This window comes from Thunnus albacares, chromosome 23, assembly GCF_914725855.1.
Source record: "Thunnus albacares chromosome 23, fThuAlb1.1, whole genome shotgun sequence".
NCBI classification, from domain to species: domain Eukaryota; kingdom Metazoa; phylum Chordata; class Actinopteri; order Scombriformes; family Scombridae; genus Thunnus; species Thunnus albacares.
Window position 1 is genome coordinate 652,501 of NC_058128.1, and position 12,080 is coordinate 664,580.

A 12,080-nucleotide genomic window follows, 5' to 3' on the forward strand; every position below is an offset into this window, starting at 1 on the left:
ATATGGAGGCAGATCAGGAATGCATTTCATTTCATACTGTGGAACTGTAGTAACATCAAAGACCTTACTATTATCAGGTTATTAACCCATTAATGTCACCATATTATTATGATGCTGATATAAGCTTATTGTTGTTAATTCTTTCTGATACTACCAGGATCTGTCTGCTGTTAACACCAAGCTATTACCTCGTTATTACTTTATTGTTATTATGTTATCAGAATATCACCCTGCTGTTACCTTGTTATGTTATGAATGTTGAACATGAGTTTTGCTGGATGTTAACATCCTGTGTGGTGATCTGGTGCACAGATGCAGGTTGACGCCTCCTCTCAGCTCCACACTTACAATAAACTCTCTGATACTGAACACTGGAGCATCGCTACAATCAGAAAAAAAACAAGTTCACCTGATCTGATCCACATTATCATAAATATCTAAAATATCAGAACCACAAACCTGCATGTTCACATGAAAATAAAACATCAACACGTTGATAATGTTAAAATAATAATGATAATTTGCAGACTTCCTGATGATGCTGTGATCCACAGTTTATCCTCCAATGTTTAAATAACCTCAGTTTCTATCAGGTCATTATTTCAGCAGTCTGATTCCCCTGAAGGATCATTAAAGATGGATCTTATTTATCTCTGTTTCTGCCTCTCTCACATTCATCCAAAGACAAACACCAATTAGGAAGCAGCTGAACAGCAGAAGAAGAAACGAAGAGGATGAACAGAAAGTAAATGAAGAGAAGAAGAAGCGAGAGAGGATGCAAATGTATTCCTCAGCTGTTGATGTTCGGCATTAATAAGGACTGAAAATAGACCCGCGCTCACCAGCAGCAGCTCGGCTGTAACAGCGAGCTGTGACTCAGTCGGTTCAGTTTTAATGTCGAAGACTTCTCTGAATAAACAGACTGATGACCTGCTTCCTGCTTTCATCTCTAATAGACACACTATTACAACGGGACTCATTCAGTTCAAAGAACACGTCACACACGTAACACATCACTACAAAAGAACCGAGAACCCTTACTAAAAGAACACTAGAGGACTAGCGGAACCACCTAAAATACCACCACAGCCTCCGAAACGACCTCTAAAACCTCCTACAACACCACTTACATGACCACAAGAACCTATTTGAGACAATTAGAACCTTCCAGAGGACCCCTAGAATCTTCTTCATGGTGACTAGAAGCACTTAGAGGACAAATAGAGCTCATTAAGGACCTTTAGAACCCTTTCAATGAATACTAGAACATCCTCAATAACCACAAAACCCAACTACAGGAACCCTCAAAGCACCCAAATGACCACTAGAACCTTGCTAATGAACACAAGATAAGAGACCTTTAGAACCTCCTAAGAGACCACTTGGCCCATAAGACAACTAGAACCACCTTAAAGAGACCAAAACACCCTCAGTGACAAACAGAATCTCCCAAAGGACCAGAAGAACCACATAAACCTCTAGAACCTTCTTAGTGTCCACAAGATCAACCTAGAACCACTTAAAGGAGTGAGACCTATGCAATGTCCTAGAATGACCCCTAGAATCACCCAAAGAATCACTAGAACCTCTTCAATGCCCACAAGAACTATTTAAAGAATGAGTATAACCATTTAAGGACCTTTACAAGTCATTGCTGGATCGTAAAGGACACCTATCAGTTTCTAAAGGACCACTAGAACCTCCTGCAGGATCTGTTATAACTCCTTAGGGACCGTTACCTCCTCAGTAACCACGAAAACACCCGAAAAAACAACTAGAACCTTCTCAGTGAACCTTGTACAGGAACACTTGAACCGCCCCAAAACCACTAAAACCACCTAAATGACTACTCTGCTCAGTGACCATCGGACAGGAACACAAGAACCTACTAAAGGACCACTAGAACCAGCCAAAGTACCTCTAGAACTTCCTAAATGATCCATATTTCCTACACGACTGTCAGGAAAGCCAGCTGTGTTGTGTTGGAGGACGGTTCTGCACAAGGCCAGATTTGAATTCTTGGATTGGATGATGACATCACTTCCTGTTGCTGTTGGTTCTCTTTTCTTTAAATCTGTTCTGTTGTTTGATATTCCCCGTCTGTCCTGACTCTCTGTTCTCTAATGTCAGATAATAGCAGACTGATTGAACAGCAGTTAGCAGCTGACAGATGCAGCACAGCGACGCTCATTTAAAACTTTTCTATTAACTCTGACCTTCAAATACGAACGGCGGCGAGGACGAGGACGGATGATTAGGAGAAACAACATGAATGCTCAGATGATTTGTGTTGATGAATGAATTCCTGACCTTCACCTCCTGCTGCTGAAAATCAAGACCATCAAACTGGAGACAGATGTGTGAAGAATATTAACGTTCTTAAAGCTTTCAGTTGCTTTTTTTGTTTCAGCCACAGACACAATAATTCTTCCTCAGCAGCTCTGCAGCACAGCAAGCAGCCATGTTTGGTCGATGACGTCCTCACAGTGACACTCGACTTCTTGATAAGAATATTTTGTTTGGAATATTCTGGGACACAGAACGCATTGATCATAAAAGTCTCTGTGCATAAACAAATCTTTACTGCTCTTGAGGACTCCTGAACTTCCTCAGAGACTCCTGGAACCTTAAAAAAAGTCACAGAGTCATTAAAATTAAAAGAGTTCATCCTCTGGTGAGCAGGAAATCCTGCCCAGTGGATGCTGAAATGCTGCTGCAGTAGTGACTCAGATAAGAACAGGAAGTCATCTTGTTCTTTTTCTCAGAGACTTTAAATCTGATCTGGGTTCAGGTGTGTGTCAGGAAGTGGTTTAACAGCAGCTTCAGCTCTTATCAGATGGACCGACTCGTCCTCCTCCCCGTCCTCGCTGTCCTCCCTCCGTCTTTACATATTAATCCCTCGCTCCTGCAGAGAGATAAGAACTTCCTCCTCCGTCTGTCTCTACGAGACTGAAACTAGCTGCTCGTCTCTCTCTGAGATTATCTCACTTCACACTTCTTAATTACAAACTCACACTTCAATTATCCACACTGAGACTCTCTGACCTTCACTCAGAGAGAGAGAAGCTGAGAGTGGATCTGATCCACTGCAAAACCGAAGAAACACAACAGTCAGTTTACAGAATGTGGTGTAAATGATGGTGTTTAGCACACAGCTGCTTTATGCAACAGGCAAGATGTTGGAAGATAAAACACAAACAACTTAAAATTCATTGTGATAGACCCCCCCCCCCCAAAAAAACAAACAAACAAACAAGAAAACCGAAACATAAACCTTAAAAATCAGAATGAAACCAACACAGTGATGCTCAACGTGAGAAACTTGCATGAAACTTCACATTTACAGCTTCTGTTTCTGTCTTCTGACGCTTACAAATAGAAATTTAGTGCAATGATAAAAACTGTCGGAGCTGAGTTGTGTCTTCTTAAAGTTTGCTGTTAGAATTTGATATTTTGACCAATGTAAAAGAAAACTGAATAACAGGTTATCATTTGATGTATTTCTTCAATATATCATACATGTTTCAGACAGTGTTTGAGTTCAGTTTAGTGTTAGTTTGTGTGTGCTGTGTCTATTCTAAACTTAGTTCTTTGCTGTGTAAGATGAGGCAGTTGTGTGTCTAACAGTTAGTTTATTCTGTTATACCTTTACCTGAGCCAGTGATAAGATAAACTGTAGTTATGTAGATGTTTATGTGTAAAACTGATCAGCTTTAGAGGATAGTGTGGTTTGTCCTTAATTTAATATAGTAGTAATGTTATTTTGTGATGCTACTTGGTGCTTATGTACTGTCATATATGGTCGTGAAGAAAGTCTGTTCCTAGGTTAGCTGAACTTTTGACTTATGTTTCTATCTGAGGGTTGCTGACCTGTAAGGTTAGTAAACAGATGTCTTAAATTCTGTACGAGCAGTATTTAAGGGACTGGTTAACCTTTCAGACAAAGAAAAGATAGCTAGGTGGTATCTTTGTCTCCAGAACTATGATGCATTATACTTCTGATTGTATTATTTGATTACATTATTTCATAACCTGACAATGCTCTCTTTGTGTGTTTATTGAGTGATCAGCAATTTCCCATTAAATCAATTAAACGTGTCAGTCGCCAGTCAGAGTCAAAGTCTGACAAAGATTACCCTACAAAGGATTTGTGTGAATTAATTACGACCTTTATATAAACCAGAACCAGAACAGCCAGCAGCACAAACAACAAACACATGAAACAACAGCAGTTCACCACAAAATTATCAGTTCAGTTCATCTCTCATATAACACCTGTTCAGGAAACACTCAGTTCAACAGTATCTGTAAATGTTGGCCAACAAAAATAAAGCAGAGTAACCACACTTTTGATCTACAATCGATAACAGAGATCGCAAATATGGATCTCCTATAAATCTATTTACACAGATAAAAAGGGAATAACTTAAATAACACAGTTGGTAACAAAACAATGTTAAGATTTCTGCAGCTGATTGAGTCGACGCTTTTTACATCACTTCCTGTCTGACATCAAGAGGCAACATCAAACAACAAACAGCCAACGCGTGCTGCGCTCCGTCACACCGATGATGTTCCTCTCTGATCATCATCAGTAAAACATCTTTTAAACACGCCGAGTGTTTTACAGTCGACTCGCAGGCTGATGAAGAGGAGGATGAAGTGAATAATCAACCAAACAGACGGCAGGAACAGTCTGTTTAATGACATCACAACATGGAGAACACGACCACAGCATGAGGATTTCCTGTCCGACAATCAGATATTTGTGCAAACCAATCAGTGCTTCTTATAAAAGCATAAGCAGCTGACGACTCCATCAGCTGAGGAAGTCAAAATGATATGAGTGAAAGCTCCGGAACAGCTGCGGAGTGGTGAGACTGGTTTGGGAACATGAAATCCAGTTTAAACTCTAGAGAACGTGAGTATGTTTTAGAGAAAACAATGAACTTTGTGTGTGAGAGATGAATTATTGGTGTGAGAATCGAGCTGCTTTTGAGAATAAACAGAAAACAATAAATCTCGGTGAGAGCAGTTTGTCCCTCCGAGACGTTATCGACTCTCACATCTGCAGCCATTTATAAAAAACAGACAGTTCTGTTCACTCTCAGTCTCAGTGTGAAGCTTTAACCTCTCAGCGGCTCGCTGACTGATCGATGACATCACAGGGGGAGCTCAGCTAACGATCTATTGATCTATTGATGTGAGCTAACTGGACTCTGAGTCCTGCCGCTCTGACGGCTCTCTCAGCCAATAATCACAGCTGCTTCATCCCTCATCCTGCTAAATCGAAGCTCCCGCCGACAACCAGACCAGTGATTTGGCCGCTGAGAGCAGATATACGCAGCATGTGGAGAAGAACGACAGCGTAAAATGAAGTGAGAGCAGCGATAACGTGGCGTTCTGTCATCAGCAGAGCAGACGGTCACACTGAGCCTGATTGCATCCTGCTCCTCAACAACACACATCAGCTTCCTGCTAACGTCTCCGTCTGATCTACGGACATCAACACACGTCTTGTCCTGCAGCTTGTTGAACGAGACACACATTCACATCCAGGAGCATTTCTGATACTTTTCTTCATTTTAATAAAACAAAACAAGACGTTTTAAAACATGTTGATGATTATTTCTGACTGCAGAGAGGAATGAGAAGTTCATTTCAGCTGGACTTTAATAAAACTTCTTAATCTTTCTGCTTTTTTTGATATGAAATAAATATAACTGCTCCCAGTGTTCATTACATTACTGATAACTGACGGCAACATATTGCTGCCACCATGAAAAAAAGAAAATTGCTCAGTTTCTCATGATAACAAGACAATGTTCCTGTTTTAATGATACAGTCTCTCATTAAAACAATAAACATCTTGTTATAATAACATACAGCATAACCCATCATCATTATAATGAAACAACTTTCTTGTTTTAATGATAAAACATTTGTTTCCTCACATAACAAGACAAAGTAATATGTTGTTATTTTATTATTAAATGTCTAATTATGGACTAAAGTTTGGAAGTGCTGAGCTAACGGCGGCGCTGACGCATAAATAAACGGTCACATAACGTGGAATAGTGCACTCAGCAACCAGCAGAGTCACATCCATCATTAAGAGGCGGAAACATGAATCCATAGTTGTAAAATAAACATCGCAGCAGCGTTCACTGTTCACTGGAAACTAAATCTGATGCAATAAATGAGTGAAAGAAGCTACAAAAAATGAGAAATCCCTCCTGAAATATGACTTATAAAGCTGCATGATTCTGCAGATATTTCATATAAATCCTGTGTGTGTGTGTGTGTGTGTGTGTGTGTGTGTGTGTGTGTGTTTAGCTGGATTATCATGCATTGTGTTGGCTGGAGGGTTAGAGGATCAGACATGGTGATTAAACTGCCACTGAAGGCCTTTTGGCTCTTTAATCTGTTGAACAGGGACCAAACTGAACAAACAGCCAGAACACACACACACATGCACGCACACGCACACGCACACACGCACATGCACACACACACACACTGATGTTTTATATGAAGTCTCCACATAAAACAAGTCTTTGTATAAAAGAATCAGAAGTTCAGACGTCGAGATAAAACGTGAAACTGACAAATGTTGAGATGAATTTACAGTGAATGATATTTACAGCAGAGTGAGACATCACAGAACAGAAAACATCTTTCCTGTCTGAAGCCGGTCAGGTGACTGATGGTCACTGTTAGCATCAGTGTGTGTGTATTACAGGTGTGTGTGTGTGTGTGTGTATTACAGGTGTGTGTGTGTGTATTACAGGTGTGTGTGTGTGTGTGTGTGTAACTGTTTATCTGTTTCTACTGCTGCAGCAAAGGATTCTGGGACGGCTTTTGGTAAAAGATGGTCTCGTGTTTCTGGACTGAAGGAGGCCAGAGACCTCACATCATGTGACCTCATATCATGTGACCTCACATGATGAAGCCGCGTCCAAACGAACCAAAAACACATGAAGCAAAGTGCGACTAAACATCTTCATTCTAATATTCATAATCAGTGTTTGAAAATACAAACAACAGAATATTACAACAGTGTGATTATATAACATCGGTCAGGATGCAGGAGACCATGAAAACTTGAATTCACTCTCAAGATATTTATTTAATAATGCGGATTGTAGAAGTGTATGGAGAGAAGCAAGGGTGGGGGGGGGGGGGGGGGGGGGGGACACATGGGTCTATATCTGAAAGAAAAGAAATACAAGATTAAATGAACACAGAAAATTATTCTCATATCTTTAAAAAGGAAATATTGTTTCAACAAAACTAAGGACAATAAACTTCTTACCAACTCTGCCGCCCCGTGTAGAAGTGAAAGAATGAATGACAGTGAGGGATGTGTTTCAATAGGACTAGAGTGCACAGCTGAGATGAATCAAGATAATGAAGCGTGAACCAACCAACCAATTAGTGAGAAGGAAAAGGGACGGCAGGAAGTCAGGTGATGGAAAAGGAAGTGGAAAAATAAGGCAAAAATGAGTGAATCTTTACAACACTGATCTTTGATTTTCATCATCATACTTCTGATAATAAAAGCAGGAAGCAGTTTGTTTATATTCATCAGGCTCTCATCTGACTTTGAGCCTTTAACACTGAGATAAAGTTTGATTCCTCCTGCTTTAATAAAACAGATGAGTCTGTTCATCTCTTCACTGTCAGCAGCGACAGGAAGAAGCTAAACATGCTAACGGTACGTTATCTGAGGACTCTTCATCCCTGGGGGGGAGGCAGAGGTCACATGATGCTGTTTCAGGTGAGACGGGTTCTGTTCACACATCATTTATTTTCACCTGTAGCACAGCGCTAACTCTCTCAGACGCTACTTCAGGGAAAGGAATAAATGAAAGCAGTGTCCATAATTCATGTGAGGTAACATGTGAGGCAGCGTCAAATGAATCAAATGAAAACTCCTCACATTACGCAAAAGCCCGGAGACTCTCTGTGGTTCCTCAGTTTTATTAGCGGGAGGTAAAGACGCAGCAGAAGAAGAACCGGAGGGAAGAAGGAAGCAGCCTCAGCAGGCGGCTGATGAAGCACATTATCCTGCAGCCGACAGCTCGCTGATAAGACTTTAGACTCAGTGATAACGAGACTATAAAGATGCTGCTGGAAGCTGATATTTCTGAAAATATTTCACACTCTGACAATAAGCATTATAATATATAAAAATATCATAATAAACATGTTCACGACCAAAACTGGAAGCTTCTTCTGAACACGGTGACACAGATTCGGTTTTTGGAAGGTTAGCATTGTGCTAATCTGAGGCTGGACTCAGACAGATGAGACTGATGTTTTCCTCCTCGGTGGCGACTCGTTTGTGCAGATCAACACAGATCAACCGCACAGAGACGCCTCAGAGGAAGTGGTCTCGCTCTGCTTGTGGCGGGAACGTCATCTGACCTCCATCTGATCGACTACAAGGCTGCGAGTTCGATTCAAACGGCTCCTGAAGGCGATATTTTATTTCCCTGGATGGCGAAGTCTCTGCCTCTGATTGGCTGACCCTGATATTCTTACCCTAACCAACCAACGAAGGCAACCAGTACTCGCCAATCAGAAGCAGAGTAGGGCGGGTCATGACTTCACCATCCTTGGAAAAAAAAATTTGGCCTCCTGTAGCTAGGAGCGCTTTGCATGCTGGGATGTTGATGAGCAGCTAGCAGCTAGCCGTTGAATGAATGGACTAACAACCAAACACGTCCTGATATTTGGGCAGATTGTAGTTTCTTCAGGACCTTCTTCCTGTGTCATCTGACCAATGAGAGGAGAGAACGTTCTCACCTAGATTCTGTCACGTCCAACGCCAACAAACCTCCATCTACTCACAATTCATACAAAGACAAAAAAAAACCTTCCTTACCATCAGGATGTTTCGATGTTTAATCCAGAAGTTCTTATCTCTACATCTGTGGTTACAAACAGGAAGTGCAAACAGACTTTTCATCGTGCAGATTCACCAGAAACACGTCTGAGTTAAAGCGAAGCAACATTACAGACGGTTTTAATGGTCTGCTGCTGGTCTGTTCGACTGGGAACGCCTTTGCTGTGTCGACCAGCATTAAATGAAGCAGATGATGTTTTTATTAAGGTCACAACTTGCAACCGAGCATGATGGGAACTGTAGTTCCAAACCTCAGAGCATGTTCATCTGAAATAGAAATAAGAAAAAAACAAAAACAATGAAAGTGTTTACTGTTCTTCACACTATCAGTATATTTTTATTAAAACTCAGAAGGTCCAATCAACACGGTGTTTCAGAGACTCATTTTGATTCTGGTTACATTCAAGCTTTTATATAAATACAAAAAAAATCCCAAACAAACAAAGCTACTACACTAAAATATGAAGTGATTATTATAAAGCAGCACTTAACAAACAGCAGGTCTGACCTCTCAGCAGCGGAACATATTTATACAGAAAACATTCAAAAACACTCAGTCACTTTTTAAAAGTGTAATAAAACCTCTGAACCGTTTTCAGCCCGTTCATGCAAAAATCCAACATCATTATCTTCCTCCACAAACGCTTCTCCATCCTCATTTATCATAATAGTTTCCTCATCAGCAGAAAACTTTCCCGCTTCAAGCGTGCGTAATAAAAAAAACTTTTCTGCAATATGAAGGAAAAGATTCTCTTCCTGATTATTAAATCGTCCGGTTTTCATTCTCTAATTTCATACTTCATACTCTGCTGTTTACTCCTCCGTCGTCTGCTGACCGGTTCCACCGAACCTCCAGAGAATAAACAGTCTAAATATGGAGCTGCTGCAGGTGCGTGAACACGTGTTACAGTACGTCTATAGTGTACATACTGATATACGTCAACAGAAGGTTGTGAGAAGGTTAGTGATTTATTTAAAGCTGATGAGAAATGACTGGAGCTTTTATATGAGCAGAGCTGTGATGTGTGTGTGTGTGTGTGTGTGTGGAGGTTATATTAAAGTAGTATTAAAGTACTAAAGCCTGTCAGTCACTGTTAACTGTAACAGTGAAGAGAATCTCTGCTGAATGTGTTTAAATGAATCTTTCCTCTCTGTGTGCTAAAGCCATTAATGAGCTTTAATCCAATTAATGTAAACCTCATTTACTGCCTACTGACACACTGATCGCTGCCACACACACACACACACACACACACACACACACACACACACATTAAACCTTTTAAAGTCACATGATCAATGAAATCCCAGAGAAGCAGAGCAGGTTTGTTCATTTCTTGGAGGACTCACTTTCATTACTGCGGTTTCTGAGTTCTGAACAGGAGAACAAACAGGAAGTAAAGAAAGAAAACCTCATTATTTGGTTTGAAACAGAACCTTTCTCTACAGTATGTGGCGTTCTTCTCTCCATATGTTTGACAAGGACCGTATCCTTTAACCCATAAACCCTTTAACCCGCGGTGACACATCAACCCTTTCAATGTTCCTCATACAGCTTTATCCTTGATTTTAACGCATGAAGTCCCTCAGTGACATCTACTGAACATCCTGGTGCAGTCATGTGACCATGTGTGAATCTGAGCACCCATGACATCACTTCCAACGGTCGGTTTCAACCTATTTAACAATTCTGATGCTTTAATAAGACGTCCTGTATTACATGTAACCTGTTCTGACCAAATATCGTTATGATATATATGTTACATTACAGATCTTTGACACTGAAGGTAGAAGGTGTTCCTCGTGGTCCATTTGGTCTGTTTTATATTCCCCATAATGTTCCTTTAAGGAGAAATGAGTCCGGGTTCTTATGGGTTAATATCACTGCTCATTCAATATTAATGTGTTTTATCAGCCTCAGACCATAACTCCATCCTCAATGGATGGACTGAATAACTATTTAATCTAAAACTATTGAGTGATATTACTGTCTCACCACCTCAGCTGTCATCATTCAGACAGTTTGAGACCTTTGTACTTTATTAGCAGTGAAACAGAGTCCACGATGACGAGTGGGAACCAAAACACCACTACGGCACCAAACGATCCCAAAACCACAGAGAAAAAACACCAAACTGAACCAGCTGACGCAGAAGAAGAATGAATACAATGAAGGACTCAGGTTCAGGTTTTACAGGATGCTGTTCATGTACGGAGCTCTCTGATCTGGTGGAACCTCAATGGATGAAAAGTTTTCCCTTTAAATTGGTCAAGAATGAACATTCAGTCTCTGTAATTATTGAATTTCATCCTAAAATGAGTGATGGAAGTACCAGTGCTGCTGCGGTCCAGATGTGACTAAACATGGCGTCCAGCTAGCAGCCTGTGATGCTACTGTAGAGACCAGTGAAAAGACTCTTCAGTTGTATTCTGGGAATTGTAGGATCCAGTGTTTTGGGGATTGAACGTCATTGAATTTCCATCTTTCTGGATTTTGGATTTTAACACCACACTGAAGAACAAGAAGGTCTAAACTAGAAATATCTTTTATAGGAGAATAATGTTCTCATTGGAAACCCTGAAGTCTGCTGATTATTCAGAGAGTCTGAACTACTTGTTTCTGTTCACGTCTCTGATATTTGAGCCTGATTTGACTTTTACAGACTTTCTTCTTGTGTACAAGCAGAAATTCAGACTTGATAACGGCGAGTCTGCTGCCAAGATCATTATGAGCAATACACAGTCAGAGTCTAGAGACTAAACGTCCGGACATGTCAGCATCCGATGTGCAGATTCTGATTTAAGAAGAACAATAAACACTGATCGTACCAGCAGTAAAGCAGAGGAGTCCTTCCTGGACGGCGTCCATATAAACAATGAAAGAGGTTTTCCTCCTGTTCATACTGGATATTAAAAGATCCTTCAAATGTGCTTTTATGTTGATTTGTTGATGTGAAGCTTCTATTCAGCTTCAGCAGTCTGAGTTAGTCATATCAAGTGGATATCTGACACATTTACAGTCTTTGTGTTTCCTCGGACAGTGTTTCCCTGTTGAGCTGCAGGTGGAAGTATAGTAACAAAAAGAGGAACTTTGGCACTAAATAGACTGTAACGTTGAAAGATATCTACTTGATTTAAATACATGTTTGCACAGAAGGAGGACTGTGGA